Here is a 20,122-nt window from a genome sequence, read left to right on the forward strand (position 1 = left end):
TTGTCACTAAATCCGCTCCAGTTTTCAGTGCGTGAAAGAAATTGCATGAAAGGGGAGCATAAATCTCTGTCAGCACTGATGGGGCTGTGATGTGGCCTGTATTAGAGACGTCTGTCAGGGCTGCGCTGCCTTTTCATCAGCTGAGTCCATGCCGCTTCTGCTGGGGAGAGTTGTGAAGAGCAGGAGTTGTGGGCTGTAATCTATCGACACTTCTGAGGAAGTACAAACTTGAATGTAAGACGAAACAAACCATTCTGTGGAGAGCGGCTCAGGGGACAGCTAGTCAGTTTTAGAAAAAGGAGATGACGAAAGAGGAGCTTTGCTTCCGTGTTAGAAAAGACAAAAGAGGTGCCAAATACGGGACGTTTGCGGACTGTAAAGTGACATGAGAAATAAGGTTTACGTCCTGCAGCAGTCTCCACGTTAACTTTGTTATTTCCTCCTGAAAGCCATCTAATAATCCGTGTGATTAGAGAGATGGATGGGGCCAGCTGCTGACTGTGATTGATTGAAACTTTCATCCTTCCTCTGCCAGAAAGACTGCATTCAATCTTCCAGCTGCTGACTTTTAAATCTACACTTCTTAATGTAATCAAGTAGCTGCTGAATATATATTTTGGGGTTTTTGTTGTGTGATGAAGAACAATGTTTTGTTTCAGAGACCCGGTGTTCTGCCAATCCTTGCTACCTGCCGAGAAATGCTATTTTGTGGTTCTGCGCATGCGCAAAGTGGATTTTCAAAGTTTGATTGGCGCGCCCATGATCTCTTGCACGATGTAAAATTGATAATATGGGATGTTGAGTATTTGATCCTTCAAAATACACTACCCAATGACATGAATTGCATTACACTTTGTGAACATTATACGATAAAGAGAAAAAAAACAATTCTATCGCTTTATTTGATATTCATTCATTCATTCATTGGCCTTTATTTAACCAGGCAGGTCATTAAGAACATTCTTATTTACAATGACGGCCTGGCAAACGACAAGGATTTAGGGGGAAAGAAGTGGGCTGGGGAGTAAAACACAGTAAAATTGTAACTCTACAAAGGTAGAAAACCATTGGGTAGCATATTTTGGCAAAGCAGCAGAAATTGGCAGAACACCGGCCCCATTTTTGCAATCGGGTTGTATCCCTCTTTTATGTTAAGTGACGTCCAAACCATGAGCGGCTTCGTTTTTATATAACTATTGAAAAACTATATCTGAGGTTAGTCGTCAAAGAGGCCAAAGTCCCTACTGGTCAACGTAAATACACCAAATGGGATTAGTTAGGGTTCAGAAAGGTTTCAAATCAACAAACAGATGTGACTGATGCCTAGTTCAGGTAGCGTATAACACTTTTCCCCTCTAAATACAGATGTTGTCCGGCAAAATAGTCAGGCTTCGCTATTCCGTTCAGATCAAGGATCGTAGGGGTTAATGTTAAAACTTCAAACTCAATTACATTGGACGACTTCTCACCGCTGCTCGGAGAGTTATCAGTAAAACCCAGCCCACAGGGACATTATTGAAGTTTGCTGCCTTCTGAGGCATGAAGAGCTTTAATGCTGTACTATAATATTTCTATAAAACCTGCAGAAATGGCCAGGATGGAGTCCAAGAAATCAAGATGAAATAACTCCGGCTCAGATAAGTGCGAGTGGGCACGCTCAGGTAGTTTCACTCCACATAAACTCTGAAACGATGCAGATGATGAGTGCAGCAGGAGACAGCAGCCTGGACTTCCACTGGTGTGAATTAAAGCCACCGCAAGCTGAACTTTCTGCCGATTCCCGTGATGAACGCTCTTAAGAAGCCGCTGCCTGTCTCTATTTACTAAGCCGTTGCGTTTGATTTATGAGTCGCTGTTTATTTTGACCTGCAGAACCGTTCGACTCATTATTTTGACACAATTAGGTGTTTATTTCAATTAGCTTTGAAAAGCTCATTATCGGCGCGGGGGTTGACTCGCCTTCAGAGGGGGGGGACACGGTTTAGAGATGATGACTGTAATGGTAACTCTTACAGTGTAATCATCTGTTGTGCTGTTGATCTTGATTATGGACTTTGCAATTTGACAACGAGCAATTGGAGGCAGATAATCAGTGATAATTAGGTCAATCAGGCAGTGACGAGGATACGCCTTCCTGCGCTCAGCCTGGAGATGCCTCCCAAGGTCTTTCTTTTATCAGCTGGGTGCTCGTTATCTTTCCTGGCTTTCATCTTGCAGATGTTCCTCCTGAACTCATTTGTAAGTGTCACTGATCCCGTGATTATCCTGAACTATTTTCATTTCTTTTTTTTCCTCGATTCTAATCTTTGGCTTGCAGATTTGCTGCAGGTGCTTGCTTCCTTTTCTTTCATCAGAACTGTATGTCATTTTCTTTCATTTTCCAGTTTGGTTTTGGCTCCTGTATCCTCTACTCTGCGAGGGTTCTGTTTTCCAATTCTCTGCAGCAAGCCAATTTGAGCAGCTACAGATGTCGTAGTTTGATCCTCTGTATTTGCACGCTGCTGTGTAACAGCTTTGTGCTTAAGGGACAGTTGCATTTGCATTTCCATTTGTTGTAGTCAATAGTCTCTACAATGGAGATAATGGTTCATTGTTTGCATGTGAATCAGGTGACTGAGGATTTGAGCTCTCTGATACAACTGTTGTACAGTTGATAAGTACCTTGTGCAGAAAAAGGTCAGTGACATCTCATTATTTTACTAGAACTTGTATTTGATGTTGTGCTTGAGTGAGTGTGCGATCTTGAAATTATTCATTATTTATTTTTTCCAAAAGTGTATGAGGATGGCTCTCCTCCTCTCCTCTCCTCTCCTCTTTGTTTTGTTCTTCCTCTGCCTTTAATTTAAAGTGCATGCTCTTTTTTAGGATGCACGCTGCAGCTTCTCTGCTTCTGCCTGCTCAAACCTGCTGCTGTCCACTCGGCTGCCAGTCAAGACGGTCCGAGAGAGACTGCAGAGATGGCCAGAATTACAATTCCCATCCATGCTCCTCATTGCACAGGCTACAGTCCAACTTTTTAACCCCCCCTGCTGCATCCATGCCACTAATTTGTGCCGCAAAACCAAGAATTGGCTTGCTAATCGTCACAAGTCCAATAACATTGGACCTGTACTGGTGCTCAGAGTTGCCTCCCAGCGACAAACTAGGTGCATTATAGAAAAGACTGTCGCTGAGATAACTTGAAAGAAAATTGTCTTTGAAGATTGACTTTGCCAAAGCCTTGAGAGCAATCAGTCTGGAAATTAACTCCGAAACTAATGGGCAGCCAATTTAATTTCATACCAATACGGATACATTCATTAACTTTCCATCCTCCGCTCCAACACAACCAGCAGCTATGCTCCATTAGCTTGAGCAGGATCCCAATATTGTATATGAAGACCCTGGCATGAGCTGGAAAATTCTGTGATTTAATTAATCTTCTATTTTCTAATAATAATTAAAAAAAAAAAAAGAAATTGTGCGTGCTGCACCTCGAGGTCCGTCTACTGGCTTGTGAAGCAGTTGTCTGTGAGAGCGCAGTAATAGAAATGTTTGGTTTGAATTAGATGAAGTCAGAAAACCCCGTAGGAGCCAGTCATAAACTTTATTTTGTTTTAAAGATAACATTTTGACAGAATGTAAATACTAAATACAAGCACTCATCCCAAAGCAAATGCTTGTTCTGCAGCTGCACAGCAATAAGAAGGCAATATGAAAACTGGAGAAACACAAGAATCTACACCAGATGATGTTAGTAACAGAGTTGAGTTATCTGAGCATTTCTTAAGAATATCTCACAATGTTCTCAGAGAAAACAGCTGTTAGATTAGCGATTGCATACGGGAGGCAACCACAGCATGCTTTTACATTTCCTTAAGATTCACAATCAAGGAAAGCTCCTCATAAACCGGACATGCTGTGATCAGTATGTCAGTAAACAGTTGTAAAGCAGGCTACGCTTACCAGGCGCTTTAGTAGTTACAGCTTGCTAGTTGGACCCTCTTCAGCCTTAATTCTTCATGCTACGATTCAACAAGATACAGGAAACCTCCCCCGGAGATTTTGATTCATGCTGGGGTGATAGCAGGACCGTTATTGCAGATTTGTTGACCACACATCCATTTACAACTCCCATTTCACCACATCCCACAGGTGCTCTTTTGGACTAAGATCTGGTAACTGTGGACTCTATTTGAATACAGCGAGCTCACTGACATTTCCATGAGTTTAAAAACCACCAGATCAGGAGATACTATTGCAAAAATGCTGCCAACTGCTCGGACTGGCAGCTGAGTCTCAGTGGTTTGACACGTATCACAGGACAGACAAAGAAGACTTCTGAAGACCTCAGAAGGAGTCGCGATGCCACTTAATCTGGAAATCATGAAAGAAAAAGCACACAGAGGGAAGAAAGATCATTGTTGCGCTCCACAGTAGCAGCGGACTGACATATATCCCTTTAAGATCTAGACATGCGTTTGTGATGCAGGGAGGCCCTGCCTGTGCGTCTTGTCAAGGATGCTACTGCCGTCGGCAGTAAAAATGTATGTTTACTGACAGAGACGATCAGCTCTTCCATCTATGTAAAGAAAAGCCTTTTACTTCTTGAAATAACTGTAGAAAGTAACAACCGAGGAAACGGTCCCACCTCTCACCAGTATTTCATGTCTCCGTGATGAGCAGAAGTCTGAGACGGGTTTCATCATTTATTGAAAATAATCAGAAACAGATGAATCAACAGCAAGTTTCATCTGGAGCTAGATAGTTTCCCAACACTCAGACAGTCATGGTGTAACTCAGTGGTTCCCAAACCTTTTTTTGCCAGGCCCCCCTTTTGTACGTAACAGAATTTTCGAGCACCCCCCCGACCCCAACATCTTTTGCATTCAAATGCGACTGCAATTTATTTCATATATTGAACATATGTTCGAAAAAACTGTCCATCTCTGTAAAAATAGATTTTCAAAACAAAACAAACAGGAGCCAAAATCTGAACATTTGCTCATCAAAACTGACACCTTTAATCCCCACATCTTTTCAGTGATGTGAGTGGGCTTGCTGCATGTGTGCAACACATTTCTTTAAGTTCCTTTTTACTGTACAATACAGTATGCATTACTTTCAACATATTTTTTTCCAAAAATAACCAGCTCCCTGAGGAAAAAAAAACAGCAGCAACAGCTAAACAAATAACCAAAATTTCAACAATTGCTCTGCAAAAATGTCAGCTTTAATCCCCACACCTTTTCAGTGAGTGGGGTGGGCTTGTTCATGTTACAGATCATCTCAAACCGGTTGCAGGTGAGAAACTGCCACATGCATCTACCTCAGTAGCACCGGGTAGTTGTGGCAGCAGGTCCTGGTTAGATTCCCTGGCCAGATCACTTCATGTCATTCCCCTTCTCTCTTCCCCCTATTTCCTGTCTCTCTCTCACTGCACATATGCATTGAAGGCAAAATCTTAAAGAAATAAAAAATCTTAAATTTTTTTTTTTTATTAATCTACCTTCCAACCTCCCCGCGCCCCCCCTGCAATAGCGCCGCGCCCCCCAGTTTGGGAACCACTGGTGTAACTGTTTAGTGGTATATCATCCCGCTCTCACACGTATCATAACTAATCTCAGTTAATCTTCTCCACAACCAAGCTGCCATTTAGAGGAGCGCCGACCACGCACCGCTTATTCCCGGGAGCTTGTTTTTTACTGCTTCATCACACGGTTCACAAGATTTTCATTTTATACTTGGGAGACATGTTGGGACAGTGAAACTGATTACGACAACAGGTTTATGGGATTTTCTGATTCATCCATCCTTTAGAGAAAAGGCCTCTTTCTGATTTTCATTCACAGTTCGTTGACATTTTAGGGGTTTTGTTCTGCGGCGACCGCGGATGAAAGTGCTTGGAAAACGTGCAGCACACAGATTGATAGAGGCTGCTGCCTGTAGTTTCCTACAACCTGTCTCACAAATCATTTACACTGTCAAAACATGTACTGACAGGATGTTTCAAACTATTTTTCTTCTTTTAAACGACTGTAGGGAAAGACTTAAATGTCATCCATTAGTGACACAGCTAGTGAACTGCTGCACACTGAAAACACATCTTACATCAAAATCCCATTAAGTTATCATGAATAGACGTGGAATAAAACATCCTGCTGAAGAGTTATTGGGTCCAAAGACCTGCGAATGCAGAAATGAATTTAAAAACAAAAGTGAAAATGTACCCATGTGTCTCTCAATCCCAGATTGTTGTTTGATTGGTAAAAAGATTGGTCTCTCACCTATTTGTTACAAGATAAAGTTTGTGGCGAGCAGACAAAAATCCAGAAAAAAAAAAAGATGTGCATGTCTGGGCTACATTTCATGACAGTCCGAGACACATTTACATGCACCGAATCCTCCTAATAAAACCGATGTCAAGTATTTCGTACATTTGAGGACGTGTGAAAGTGAAACAGGGTGAACTTTTTAAGTGTGGTAAACAGTGTCATGTCTGGGGACACTGTTGAGATGATCCCTGACGGCCTCCATGTCTCAGCCCAGTGGAGGAGGGAAATGAAAATGTGCAAAAGTCAGATGACACAGAACCGCAGCCACACCAACACACACACACACACTCAGGTTTGAATAAAACATTATTTTCTTCTGGTTGGACAGATTGCCATAGCGACTCGATTTGTATACGAAGCTGTTATTGATTTCAAAGACACAACCTATGGGACTCTGGACCGAACTCTGCTTCCAGTTTTTTTAATTATTTCCTTCAGTCTGTCTGCCGGTTCATGGCAGAAGAGTCATTTTAATAATAGGGTGCAACAGCTGTTTTAGACTGTTGCTGTTTCCAGAGAGCAAACACGGAGCAGGTCCAAGCACAATTACCGTCTGACTCCTGCTCCATTAATGAATCCAGCTGAGCAACGCCATGCATTACAAGTACTTCTCCGTTTGGACTCGCTTCTCAGGGCCTAAGCACAAACTGGGGACATCATCTCTGCAGGACTGTCTCACTTCACTTTGAAACGACGTTCATGCAGTTTTCCCATCTTCTTTCCTTTCTTAACTTAACAGCCAAATACTGGAGGGGGGAGGAAAGTGCACCAGACCATCCAGTTCACCAACCCTCCCCCTGCTTGAAGCACTCGCAAAATCCACTTTCAACTACTATATATAAGAAACTGTTGAAATGCATCTAATGAAATGGCTAAACTTCAAATTCAAACAGAGCTAAAATGTGAATTGTGAGAATTACCTTCTGTGTTAGTGGTCAACTCAATTCATTTGTTCTTATTCTGAGTGATTCTTACTCCTGGGGTGAGTTGGAAAACCCTTTGACCACTCGTACAAACTGCCCGGCCTCAGAGCTATAAAACCACCACCAAATGAAATCATTCTCACAACTTTGTACCAAGCAGCGGCCGATAGAGCAATTACCTTTTTATGTGACCTTTATTTAACCGAGGAAACAAATCTTGACATTTAGAGCCTTTACATCACAGCTGTGCACACATGATATACACAAATAAGCATATTCATGTTATAAACATAGACGACAACAATCTAAGACATCTGGACTGGACGAGATGCATCGAGACTACAGGATATAACAGTGTTAAGGATTCATCACAGGTGGAAAAATCAACCAGAAGGTTTGCAGCCATTTTTTTCTTCAAATTGATTTCAAAATTCGTTGAAATTGTTGAGTGACACAAACTCGGTCTAGTTGGACCCGCAGCATCCACTGGTGTTGAAAGGTTAATGAACCTCGGTGCTTCATACGTAAATAATAGCCATGATCCAGGAAAGATAGAAGATTTGTGTATAACATTTTAGTGTCACACTGTGGTGAGGTTGTCTCGTCTTGGGTTTGTTTTGTCCTGTCATTTCCTGTTTTATTTTGAAAAGTAATTCTCCTCTCGTTTCAGGTCCCTTGCTCTTCCTCATGTGTCTCAGTCTGATTGTGTTTCCACCGCTCCCCTATTTCCCTCCATGTGTTTAAATAGTCTGTGTTCCCCTTGTCCTGCACCAGGGCTTGGTCCATGTCCACAGCCGTAGTAATCGCCATAGTAAGCCGTTTGTTCCTTGACGAGTGTTTTTTTTTTTTTTTGTTTGTTTGTAAATTTTCTACCATAGCTTAGACAAGGCCCCCGGTCTTGCACTCAGCAGGCACGCCGATTTTTTCCAGTGGCCAGCCGCGGTACTGCAACAAAAAATCCCATGGGGCCCAAAAAGCTTTTTTCCCATAGACCGCAATAGTAAAAGAGAAGCCTCTAAAACTGTTCACAGGACACCTCCAGCTGTAATCACCTGCAATTACTAATCTTTGTATTCTATATTTTTAAGTCATGGACTTTATATCCGTCAAAGATGTTTTATGACGGCCAGAAAAGTCAAAGAAAAGTCTCTTTCTGGGCGTGACGTCACCGCCGTGTCGGTGCCATTGATGTTGCCCCGGGGCATGATGGGAGGCCCCAGAGCATCATGGGAGGTGACTCAACTGCGCATGCTCTATGGGCCCGATAATGCAGAAGTAAACCCGGAAGTCAGAAATTTTTTCGGCACATGCGCTGAGTGAGCAACTTACATTGAAATGAATGGGCGGCCATTTTCGATGTACCCTCCAGTTATTATTATAGATCAATGGCTTAGACTCATAGCCCTTTTATTTCCTTGTTAAAGAGTGATTTTTTTTTGTTTGGTAACTTATATCCTATCTTAGATTCATAGTTCTTGGCTTTTTCTTCTTTAAGAATGATTTGTGTTTGTAGCCAAATGATTTTATATAGACAGGGTTTTCCTCCATAAGGAGCGTTTTGTGTTTATTTGTTTCTTTTTAAGTTATTTTTCCCTCCACTTGGAGTGTTTATTGTTCTATCTATAGTCAGAGTATAGTGTCTAGTTTTGTTTATAGCCATTGGTTTGTCACTCGGTCCGAGGTCTCTGGTGAATTCAATAAAAGCCTTTTGTTATCTAATATCTCTCTGAGTCCTGCTTTGAGTATCAGCCTGACATTTAGTAGGAGCTGATAAATAAATCAGCCTGGCAATTTAGTCATCTTTCACTCTTTGGTATTCAGGAAGACAAATCTTTATTTTGTATATCTTGGTATTAAATGTCATAAGCTTTAGTAGTGATGAAAGAGGTTTCAGGAACTTCACCTTGAAAGATCCTCGTGTTCGTTTGTCTGCTGTACCATAAGAAAACCAGGGAAAAGAATCAAAGTTAATACAAGCTTTTATTACATCATGCACAATGTTTTCCAGCCGGAGGTTCACTTTTCTCAAACCACATAGGCAGGAGAGAAATGCACCCTGTGGTCATCAATCCAGTCATATTTATACTGAAAAAGGGAGGTGTTTTGTACGTTATAGGAGCCGATGTTGAACCTTATCTGTTGAACCTTATCTGGGAGGCCAACTGCAGGGAAAGAAACCTAAACATGTCACACTTTCAGCCATATATTTTCTGTTGTCTATCTCTAATCCGACATGCCAACCCAGTAAAGTTCTACGACAACCAAAACCCAGAGAAAAACAGGAGGAGAACCATCAATCTTAAACATCCGTTCCTGTTCACCGTCCTCACCTAAAGAAGAACTCAGCTAATCAGTCTGCTCATTAAAAACAAGAGCTGGTTCTTCACTGAGAGCAACCATCAGAGTACAATCTTTCAGAAAAACCCCTCACACTTTTAACAATTTCATAAAATCCTAACAACCTTTGCATCTAAGACCAGTTTTGTTTTGTTTGTTTTTCGTGCATTTAAAAGCAAGTGAGACTGTGGAACCGTTTTCACGCCGACCTTGAGAGCTCCATGTGACTGCAACATATCCCCTGCACCCAACATCAGCATCACCAGCAGTTTCTGCCACCACAGGAAGACGCAGCGAGGCTGTGACTCCAGGAAGTACAAGATAAGAAGTAATCGTTAATTACATCACAAAGTTCTGTCAAAACAAATGTATTGTGTAAACAGCCACCAGCTCAGGTGGAAATAATGACTCTACAAGCCAGCCGTGGCGGAGCCAGAATGTACCTAATGGGTGGGCCTCCAAAAATTTGGCTGGGCCTGATTTCTTTTAAGTTCAGATTCCTGCCAGATAAATATCTACAGGTATGAAAGGACAGCAGTCCTAATGTATACTCCACAATTAGACCTCTGTTCTGTTCGAATTAACTGTTAAGACGTGATAAGGAAAAAAGAAATTATAAAAAATAAACAACACTGTTATACCTGTAGTTACTTTTTTCCATGAATCTTACTGGGTGGGCCTGTGCACATCCAGGCCCACCCATGGATCCGCCCCTGCAAGCCAGTGTCTTTCTGAGAGAAGACTGTGTGCTCTCTCCGCGTCAGTGTGGGGTTTTCAGGTCTGCTGACTCTCTCCCACGTTGGGCTGATTGATTAATTGTTTACAGCGGTGAGTATTAGCATGCACGGCTGTTTGTCTCTCTCCGTGGCCCAGTAATGGGCTGTGACTGAAGGTGGGCTTCAAGTATATTCAATATTAAACCTGAAGACCGGCTGGTTGAGGACAGACAGACAGACAGACAGACGGCTAAAGTATTGACAGTAGCAGTCCAAACAACACAGTTTACTTCCACCTCAGGAAGTCATTCCAGGTGACTCAATAATGTGAGGTTTAATAACAAGCTCTGTTGTTTTCCTCTGATGCCCACAGTCTCTCCCCGAGTCCAGCAGCTGCCGGTGTAATCAGTAAAGTTTTCAGTGTTACTTCTGCCCCCTAAGTCCCTTGGGAGTTCGTCTAAGCAGTGAAAGAGAGGCCGCTGGCTCAGTTCTGGCTCTTTACGGTGCTAGTAGTGGATACATGTTCATAACTTTTTGAAAATAACCAAAACTCCAGGTACCGCTGAACCAGGCGATCCACCAAGGTGCCTTAAAAAAAATGTTGACGTATCTGCACGACAGGAAAAACGGAGCAGGAATATAACAAGGAAAATAACGATAAACAAACCAGTCGGTGGAGATATTGAGGAAAGTGATATAACACGGTAATAAAACACAGGTCAGTGGCAATCAGCAGCGGAAACTGAAGCAGAGAGCAACACTGGACAGGTGGTAGAGATCAAACTACCCGGTCAGAAAGGAAAAACAAACAATGGAGGGCTGGAATACACACATCTGGAAGTTAAAAAAGGAAAAATTCTAACAAATAGGACAAAAATGTATTAATTGTGACAGTTTTAAAAAGGGTACTTTTTACTCACTCACTCACTCATCTTCTCCCGCTTTATCCGTTCCCGGGTTGCGGGGGCAGCAGCCTCAGCAGGGATGCCCAGACTTCCTTCACCCCAGACACTTCCTCCAGCTCTTCCGAGGGGAGTCCGAGGCGTTCCCAGGCCAGCCGAGAGACATAGTCTCTCCAGCGTGTCCTGGGTCTTCCCCGGGGTCTCCTCCCGGTGGGACATGCCTGGAACACCTCCCTAGGGAGGATCCAGGAGGATCCGATACAGATGCCCAAGCCACCTCAGCTGACTCCTCTCAATGTGAAGGAGCAGCGGCTCGACTCCGAGCTCCTCCCGGGTGACCGAACTCCTCACTCTATCTCTAAGGGAGCGTCCAGCCACCCTGCGGAGGAAACTCATCTCGGCCGCTTGTATCCGCGATCTTATTCTTTCAGTCACTACCCAAAGTTCATGACCATAGGTGAGGGTAGGGGCGTAGATTGACCGGTAAATCGAGAGCTTCGCCTTTCGACTAAGCTCCCTCTTCACCAAGACGGTCCGGTACATCGACTGCATAACTGCGGACGCTGCACCGATCTGTCTATCAATCTCACGCTCCATTGTTCCCTCACTCGTGAACAAGACCCTGAGATACTTGAACTCCTCCACCTGAGGCAGGACTTCTCCACCCACCCGGAGAAGGCACGCCACCCTTTCCCGGTGGAGAACCATGGCCTCGGCCTTGGAGGTGCTGATTCTCATCCCTGCCTCGTCGCACTCGGCCGCAAACCGCCCCAGCACATGCTGAAGGTCCCAGTCCGATGAAGCCAACAGGACAACATCATCTGCAAAAAGCAGAGATGAAATCCTGAGGTTCCCAAACCGGATCCCCTCCGGCCCCTGGCGGCGCCTAGAAATCCTGTCCATAAAAATGATGAACAGGACCGGTGACAAAGGGCAGCCCTGCCGGAGTCCAACATGCACCGGGAACAAGTCTGACCTACAGCCGGCAATGCGAACCAGACTCCTGCTTCGATCATACAGCATACTCCAGTCCGGTACTTTTTACATCTCAGAAAATGTTAATGCCCTAAATGATGAAGACATGGAGAAAATGTATTGAAGGAGAAGGAAAAAGATTCCATCACTATTTTTCTTTTCTTTTAAATATGTTTTATGTTGGTCAATATCCCAACAAAAGGGTTCAGTGCATTATTGATCAAAATTCAATCAACCTCACACAGTTGCATTGTGCTGTATTGATTGAGGACGTATGAAGATGCAGAGATTTAAAACGCTGACTCGTGATTGAGGTTAACGCTGCAAAACATGGTTGTGCCGCATGTGCTGCGCGAGTGCGTAACTACGGTAACCCACATTTGTCACCTTCAGGGCTGTGAGTAGTAATGAGACTTGTTTGGACTGAAGCTGATGCACCAACAGATTTTTGTAGATTTGAGGTAGTAAACAACAGTGTGTGTGCGTGTGCGTGTGTGTGCGTGTGCGTGTGCGCGTGCGCGTGCGTGTGTGTGTGTGTGCTCCGTTCACACATCACCTGGTCCTTCCTTCTGCAGTGAGAAAGGTCAGCAGGAGGAGAAGCATCATTAACTGAGCAGTGACTTCAGTGCTGATGTGAATAAAGTCATAGACAAAGACAGTGAGATGCAAAGAATGATGGATGGATGAAGATAAAATCATAAACTACTGTGATGTGAGAGTCCTTACACTTGTTTTTTTCATTGTGTGCATGTCAGACATCCTGCTTCTATATAACGTGCACTGGTGGAATTTGCTTTTTAGCTCCAATTAACCGTTCCTGAGAAAACTGCTCTAACTGTCTCAGGAATGAGGATGAGGCTTCCTCACATCGCATATATCGCACTTCCATCTTTGCATAGAAGCATAATAATACATTCTGAGCTATCGAGAATCATTTAAAGGAGCTGTATGTAAGAGCAATAATAAAACGAATCATAAAATGACCCCGATATGTCAACAGACATTTAAAAATCATGTTCATTTCAAATACTTATGTCACTGACAACAGCACTCAAGCCAGGATATTCCAGTTTAAAAAGAGGAGTTGCAGCCCTCAACTGATGTTTATGTTGTCATTTTTTGTTTTGGCCTGAAGCTCCACCCTCCACCTATCTCCCAATCACCAAGTCAGTATTGTTTCTGAAGCTCCACCCTCCACCTATCTCCCAATCACCAAGTCAGTATTGTTTCTGAAGCTCCACCCTCCACCTATCTCCCAATCACCAAGTCAGTATTGTTTCTGAAGCTCCACCCTCCACCTATCTCCCAATCACCAAGTCAGTATTGTTTCTGAAGCTCCACCCTCCACCTATCTCCCAATCACCAAGTCAGTATTGTTTCGGCATCCGGGTTGCCAGCTCGGCTCTAATTATCGCAGCCATGGCAGCCTACGTTCCTGCTGCATTCTGCAGCCTACCTGGCAACCTCTGGTCGGGGGGAGGAGGGGGAGGGTACACGCCGCTCAACAATATTTTGAAAGTGACTGCAGTACCAGTTTTGGACATTTCTTACAGACGGCTCCTTTAAAGTCACCGAATCGTCCAATCAGGCATTCTTGGTGCTTCTGGCTACATGTTTCTGCTCTTTATCCTGTGAGGTGGGGCTTCCTGACTCTGGTCGCTTTGATAGTCTTCAGACTTAATTGTACCCAACGTAAGGTCCTCTTTGTCAGATATCGTTCATATTTAGCGAATGAATTTAGTCGCGCACAAAAGGGAGTCAAACCGTTACTGTAGGTTAGGAACCAGTACATATAATTTTATTTCCATTAACTGCCATTAGATGAGGTGTAGCAGTATAATCATTGCAGAGAAAACTGCCATCAAATCTTCCACTGACGTGCTGTTGCTGCTCTTAACAGAAGTATAGAAGTACATTTGTTACTGTTTGCAATTGAACTTGACAAAACCAGGAAAAGGTTTGAAGTTATTTGGAAGCTTCGATCATTTGGAAAAGACCCATGTGATCAGAAACGATCAGAAACGATCAGAAACGATCAGAAACGTTGCCTCAAACGTCTGCAGCTTCCACTAAGAGGATTGTATAAAGTCAAATACCTGATAACTATGAATAGTCACCTGCAGTGCTAATGTAGCCCCATTTTTATTTATTTTTAGTTTGGCAAGCATGGCATAAGTAGAACATTTGTATTTAAAACATCCTTTAACATTGATGAGATGAACATTTAAACTGCTTACTGAATGTACAAAACACCATTTAACTATCATGAAGGCTTTAAACTTCATACTTGTAACTTTACCAGCCAAATGTGCCTGAAAATGTGGCTGGAAACGTACAAGTGCTGAGAAAGATGGTCTCTTTTGAAAGTTGGTAAACTGTAGGTCAGAATCACAGAACATAAAAGGTAATAAAACCCTCTGAAATCGTGCAAGGCTGATAGTCTGATTAAAGTTTAACACCAATGCTCTCGAGAACACCGTTAAGCGTTAACTATTCAGTGAATCTGTCGGAGTCTCCCCCAGCTCTAACATTATTATTGTACACATGCATAATTTACACCGAAAAAAAGTAGGTATAAATAATTCTGTCCTCTGAATTATTGCTGAGGTGACTGATTTGTCGCGGGGTGAGAAAAACACAATGTGAACAACCTTGCTGTCATCCGATACTGTCAAAGTTTCTATGATGAAATCAGAGAAGGGAAGCTGCTTTCAGTCCAGCTTCATTGAAGTTTAAGATTCAATTATTACAAAAACCTTGAGATTTTCTTCAAACAAGAACCTTTTATCCTTCAAAGCTGAAGAAGCCAGATATCTGAGATTAAAACCTTTTTTTACAAAACAGCTACGTATATGATGATTTATAAAGACTTTTACAGATCTGCTTTACACTGTGAATTAACAAAACTGTTATACATTTTCAGAAAAACTGGGCTGCATTACAGATGTGTTGGACAAAGAAAAAGAAAGAGGAGAGAAAAAAAGGCTTTTTTTACGACTACACCTTTTTTTTTCTCATTCACTGCACAAGGATCTATTAATATGCTAATCTGGTTTTGCCCACATCTCCACCCACCAGCAGACGACACTGGCCTGCTCATCTCCTCCAACTCAAAACTTCTAAACTGTCGCTGAAATTATATGAGATAATTATGTTTGAACCAGAAAGCGCTTTTTAGGAAAAGAAAGAACTAATCAAAGTGGAGCATCCAAATGATAATGTATTCATACATGATTGCCTTCAGAAATATTAGAATCATCAGTCTTGATGATGTTATTAGTTTGTTGTGAGATGCTGTCTTTATTAGAGTCCTCTGTCCCGGTCTCAGCCCACTTCTCCTTCGGAGAAATTCACAACTGACGTCTTCATTAGCTGTGACAGATTCACAAATTGTCCCGTTGTCCATTCCCAGTTGACTCTTGTTGAGATTTGACCGCAGGAAGGAGAGCATGGAAATTATTACATTTGTGGCATTTCAGTTCAGTTTGTTTGCACAGCACCAGTTCATAACAAATATCATCTCAAGGCACATTACACATCAAGCTAACTTGTTCATTACGGTCCAATTCACTCCAATTAAATTCCACTTAAATCGTATTACTTGTGGTTCATTTGTAACCCAAATCGTTGCAATCAAATCCAATTCCAAGACCAAAACAATTAAAACTGCAGGCTCATGTTCCCTATGGTATTTTGATAGGAGGCTGTGATGTCTCCTCATATACTAAATCCCCTTCTTTCATCTTTCCATAAAACGTGAAGACTCACAGATTTCATGTTATCGCAGCCATGAAGAGTAAAACACACCAAGCAGCTTCTCCTCCTCATTGATCTGTTCTCCATCTAGCTGTTAACAAATGTCTGATACTCATAAGAAGATGCTTTCCTCTACATAGTCTCAACCCATCTCGACTCCATGTCCTCAGTTTGAAGCCATTGTTGTAGATTTTATTGTTATTCTTCTTTGAAATTCTGTATTTTCAATAAAAATGATTTTTTTTCTTCTTGCACTTCATTGTCTTCAACAGAGCATTTTGTGTTTAGTTTCTTGTAGGTGTTTTTCTGTTCACACGTTCACGCTGAATGAGCTCTATTTTGTTTCCCTGGCTTGTGTTTTGTGTACATTTTTAGTGTGCTGCATAATAAATCAGACTTTGAACAAAAATACAAATAAAAAGGTTTGCAGAACACAGTCAGCTTCATTATGCACACCCTACCTTAGTCCTGATAAGAATATGTAAAGCCCGGCTTGTTGTTTCCACTAAGAGGAACCATGTTTCCATGTTCTGCCGTCATGTCTGAACTCAAATCCCAGCCGCTGCTGGTAAACCGTTCCTGGATGGAGCTTTAAATCCGCTGCACTTAACTTGTTCAAGATTCTCCTGCCTTGACTGCCAGCTCAGGATATCTGAGGTTCCCTCATCTACCACATGACTTCGCTCCAGCACACGGTTCTGCAGGGTGTGACGGTCCACACGTACCGGGCCATCGAGTCAAGTTCTCGAGGAGTGTGGAAACTCTCTATCTCTATCAGCCATGACTGCACACACTCCTCAGCGTCTGAACTCAATCCCCAACACTGCTGCACTTGTGTGACTCTGGAAAAGGTTAACTTTGCTCCCTGGCAGAGGATTTAGAGGAGTTAAAGTGGATCAGGGCAGGAGTTGGACTGCTGCTAGACTGTATTCCACATTTGATCTTGGATTAAAATATCACCACTTCTCCACCTTGTGGAAGATGCATACGGATGGTTGTAATTGATTTATTGATACGTTTATTGATACGAGTGTTTTACAGAGTTGTGAGGATTTATTTAGTTGTCAAGATTGAAACTATGCTAATTTATTTTAACTAAAGGCAACCTTAATCAGTTAAAGACTGAGCTGGTGACTTGCAGACAGAATGACCAACATATTTCTTCTTTAAAAACCTGATTTCATGTATGTATTTTTAAGAGTGAGATCTGAGAACAGGTACAAACCGTGGTCTGATGTGCAAAAGTGAAAAACTCAAGAAAAAGGGGCTGTACTTCCACTTTAGCTCAGCTGAAAAAAAGGGTCGGTCCTCTGAATCACCTCCCACAGTATTCTTTACTCATTCTGGTTTCCCCCCATTTAGAAAAACTCCAACACCAGTTAGAGACGGGAATTGATACGAATTTCATGATTCCAATTCCATTTTCGATTCAGCTTACTGATTTGGTTCTTTAACAATTCCCTCTTTGCTTCCCATTTGGAAAAAAAGGACAACAATGAGGCAAATGGCGCTATATGATAGGGAGTGTTCACTAGTTAATTAGTTACCTGTAGTATTATTAGCCAAGGACATGCTAACGTTGCTGCTGCTGCTGGAAAAGGCAACATTCCTTGATCATCATTGCTGCTGTGTGTGGAAATATTTTTGCATGTTGGTAGCATTTCCTCCCTTTGACGAAATATTCAGTTAGCAAGTATTGCAAGTTAGCCTGTTGTCGTCTTTTTTAGTGAAATATAACCATACTTTCGTACGTCTGTATCGCTTGGGCACCACTACTACTACCAGTGTTGGGGGTAACGCGTTACAAAAGTAACGCAATTACAGTAATGTATTACTATTTGCTGTAACGCAGTAATATAACGCATTACTAATAAATTTTCGGTAATATTTTACTCGTTACAATCTAAGTAACGCGCGTTACAACGCATTTTAACCCGTTTAGCTGTTGTTTTTTAAAGAATTCACCAACACCGCGTCCGCGAGACATCCCGACAACAGAAAAAAGCGTTGGGAACGCGGCGCGGCGGAACGTAGCGCCGCTTGACACTGTTTGTGTGGGGACTGTTTAGCCAGTGAGCAGAGCCGGCAGGGAAAAGTCAACAGTGCGGCGTGTCCGCGTGTAACTTAAATCTACCATGGTCTCAGCGTTAGGGCTTGGCCAAGTGAGGCTTTATGAATATATGGGCTTTATACATTTAATATATATGAGCGCGGAGTCGGCGAGGAGCTGCACGAGCCGGGCTCACAGTCAGTCGCGCAACCCACGGCGTATGGCCTGCGTTGGTGTAACGCGGAACCATAAATCAGCCTTAAACCACACCTGCAGCCCATCAGGAGGAGAGGTGAAAACAGCTGCGAGAACTCGCAGCTGTTTTAACCTGTTGATTTCTGGTTCGTTTTGTTAACTCTGAGAGCTTTATTGGTTTGTTTGTTAGCTTGCTGGTGTTTTTTTTCTCTCTGGGAGTTATTTATGAAGAAGTTCTGAGTTCCGTGTGAGCAGTATTCGAGTTGAGGGGGGATGTGATGGCACCCCCCCTGAAATTAAAACGGTCCAAATCACCCCCCCCTGAAATAAAAACAGTCCAAATCATCTCCCCTGAAATAAAAACGGTCCAAATCATCCCCCCTGAAATAAAAACAGTCCAAATCATCTCCCCTGAAATAAAAACGGTCCAAATCATCCCCCCTAAAATAAAAACGGTCCAAATCATCCCCCCCTGAAATAAAAACGGTCCAAATCATCCCCCTAAAATAAAAACGGTCCAAATCATCCCCCTAAAATAAAAACGGTCCAAATCATCCCCCCTAAAATAAAAACGGTCCAAATCATCCCCCCTGAAATAAAAACGGTCCAAATCATCCCCCCTGAAATAAAAACGGTCCAAATCATCCCCCCCTGAAATAAAAACGGTCCAAATCATCTCCCCTGAAATAAAAACAGTCCAAATCATCCCCCCCTGAAATAAAAACGGTCCAAATCATCCCCCCTGAAATAAAAACGGTAAAAATCATCCCCCCTGTAAAACTGCCATCCCTCCTTTCCATCCCTTATGTCATTTCATCAATGAATGTGGTTTTACTGCTATTTCAACATTTAGAGTCATCACCAGAAAAATAACTTATTTGACAATTTTCACCTGTTTCACGTAAATTTTCACTTGAAATAAGTAGAAAAATCTGCCAGTGGGACAAGATTTATCTTTTTTTGCTATTTTGTTGAAAGTAACTCAAAAGTAATACACAAGTAGTGTAACGCATTACAATTCAGATATAGTAATATTGTAATGTAACTAATTACTTTCAAATGACAGTAACTAGTAATATATAATGTATTATATTTTGGATGTAACTTGCCCAACACTGACTACTACTACTATTGACTGCTGGCTTACGCACGTCATTCATGCTCACTGGAATCGAAAAGAGAATCTTTTGAAAAATATGCAAACGATTCCAAGGAATTTAAACACTGGGAACCGGTTCTCGATTCCCATCCCTAGCACCAATTAAAGCCCTGTGTGAGGAATAGGAGCATCGTTTTTGGAAAAAAGATGCCCGCTGCCTATAACACCTGTTATAGGTAGCGTGGAACATGTCTTTGAAGATCATGACAGATATCTCTGAGATGAATACGGCTCCAACTCTTACTGCTGATGGGTCAAGGCAAAAATACTCTTCACTATGCAAAACTTGTCTGAATATGACTCATCTGAGCCGTCTCCTTAAGTCTTTTTAATGACTAAAATATCAGTTTAGTAGTATCAGGAATGAATATATGCTCATAAAAGTCAATGAGCTGAAGTAATTTTAGTAAAAAAGAGTGGACCGATATTCTTGCACAACACTGTTAGAGACTGATAACATCATATAGCTCAAGAAGTGGAATTGATTCCACAAGCTACCGTGTCATTTTTCTTCTTTGTGCCTTTAATTTCTCTCAGTGTTTGTTTGATTAAAGATGAAACAGTCTAATATTTAATTCAAGGTTGATTCTTTTCATCATGTTCAGATATGTAAGGCTTCAGAACGAAATAGGATGTTCTTTCTTTTTTTCACATAACGGAGCCAGTTGTCAGTGGCTCAGAGGCGGGATTCATCACAGAAAGGTCACAAGGGGTTCTGACAGTTTTCCTGTTTTATTTTTTTCATTTTGGGTTGTCCCTGATGCAAATTACAAAAGATTTACTTAATTGGTTTTC

The sequence above is a fragment of the Cololabis saira genome, chromosome 18, assembly GCF_033807715.1.
Source record: "Cololabis saira isolate AMF1-May2022 chromosome 18, fColSai1.1, whole genome shotgun sequence".
Classification (NCBI taxonomy): domain Eukaryota; kingdom Metazoa; phylum Chordata; class Actinopteri; order Beloniformes; family Belonidae; genus Cololabis; species Cololabis saira.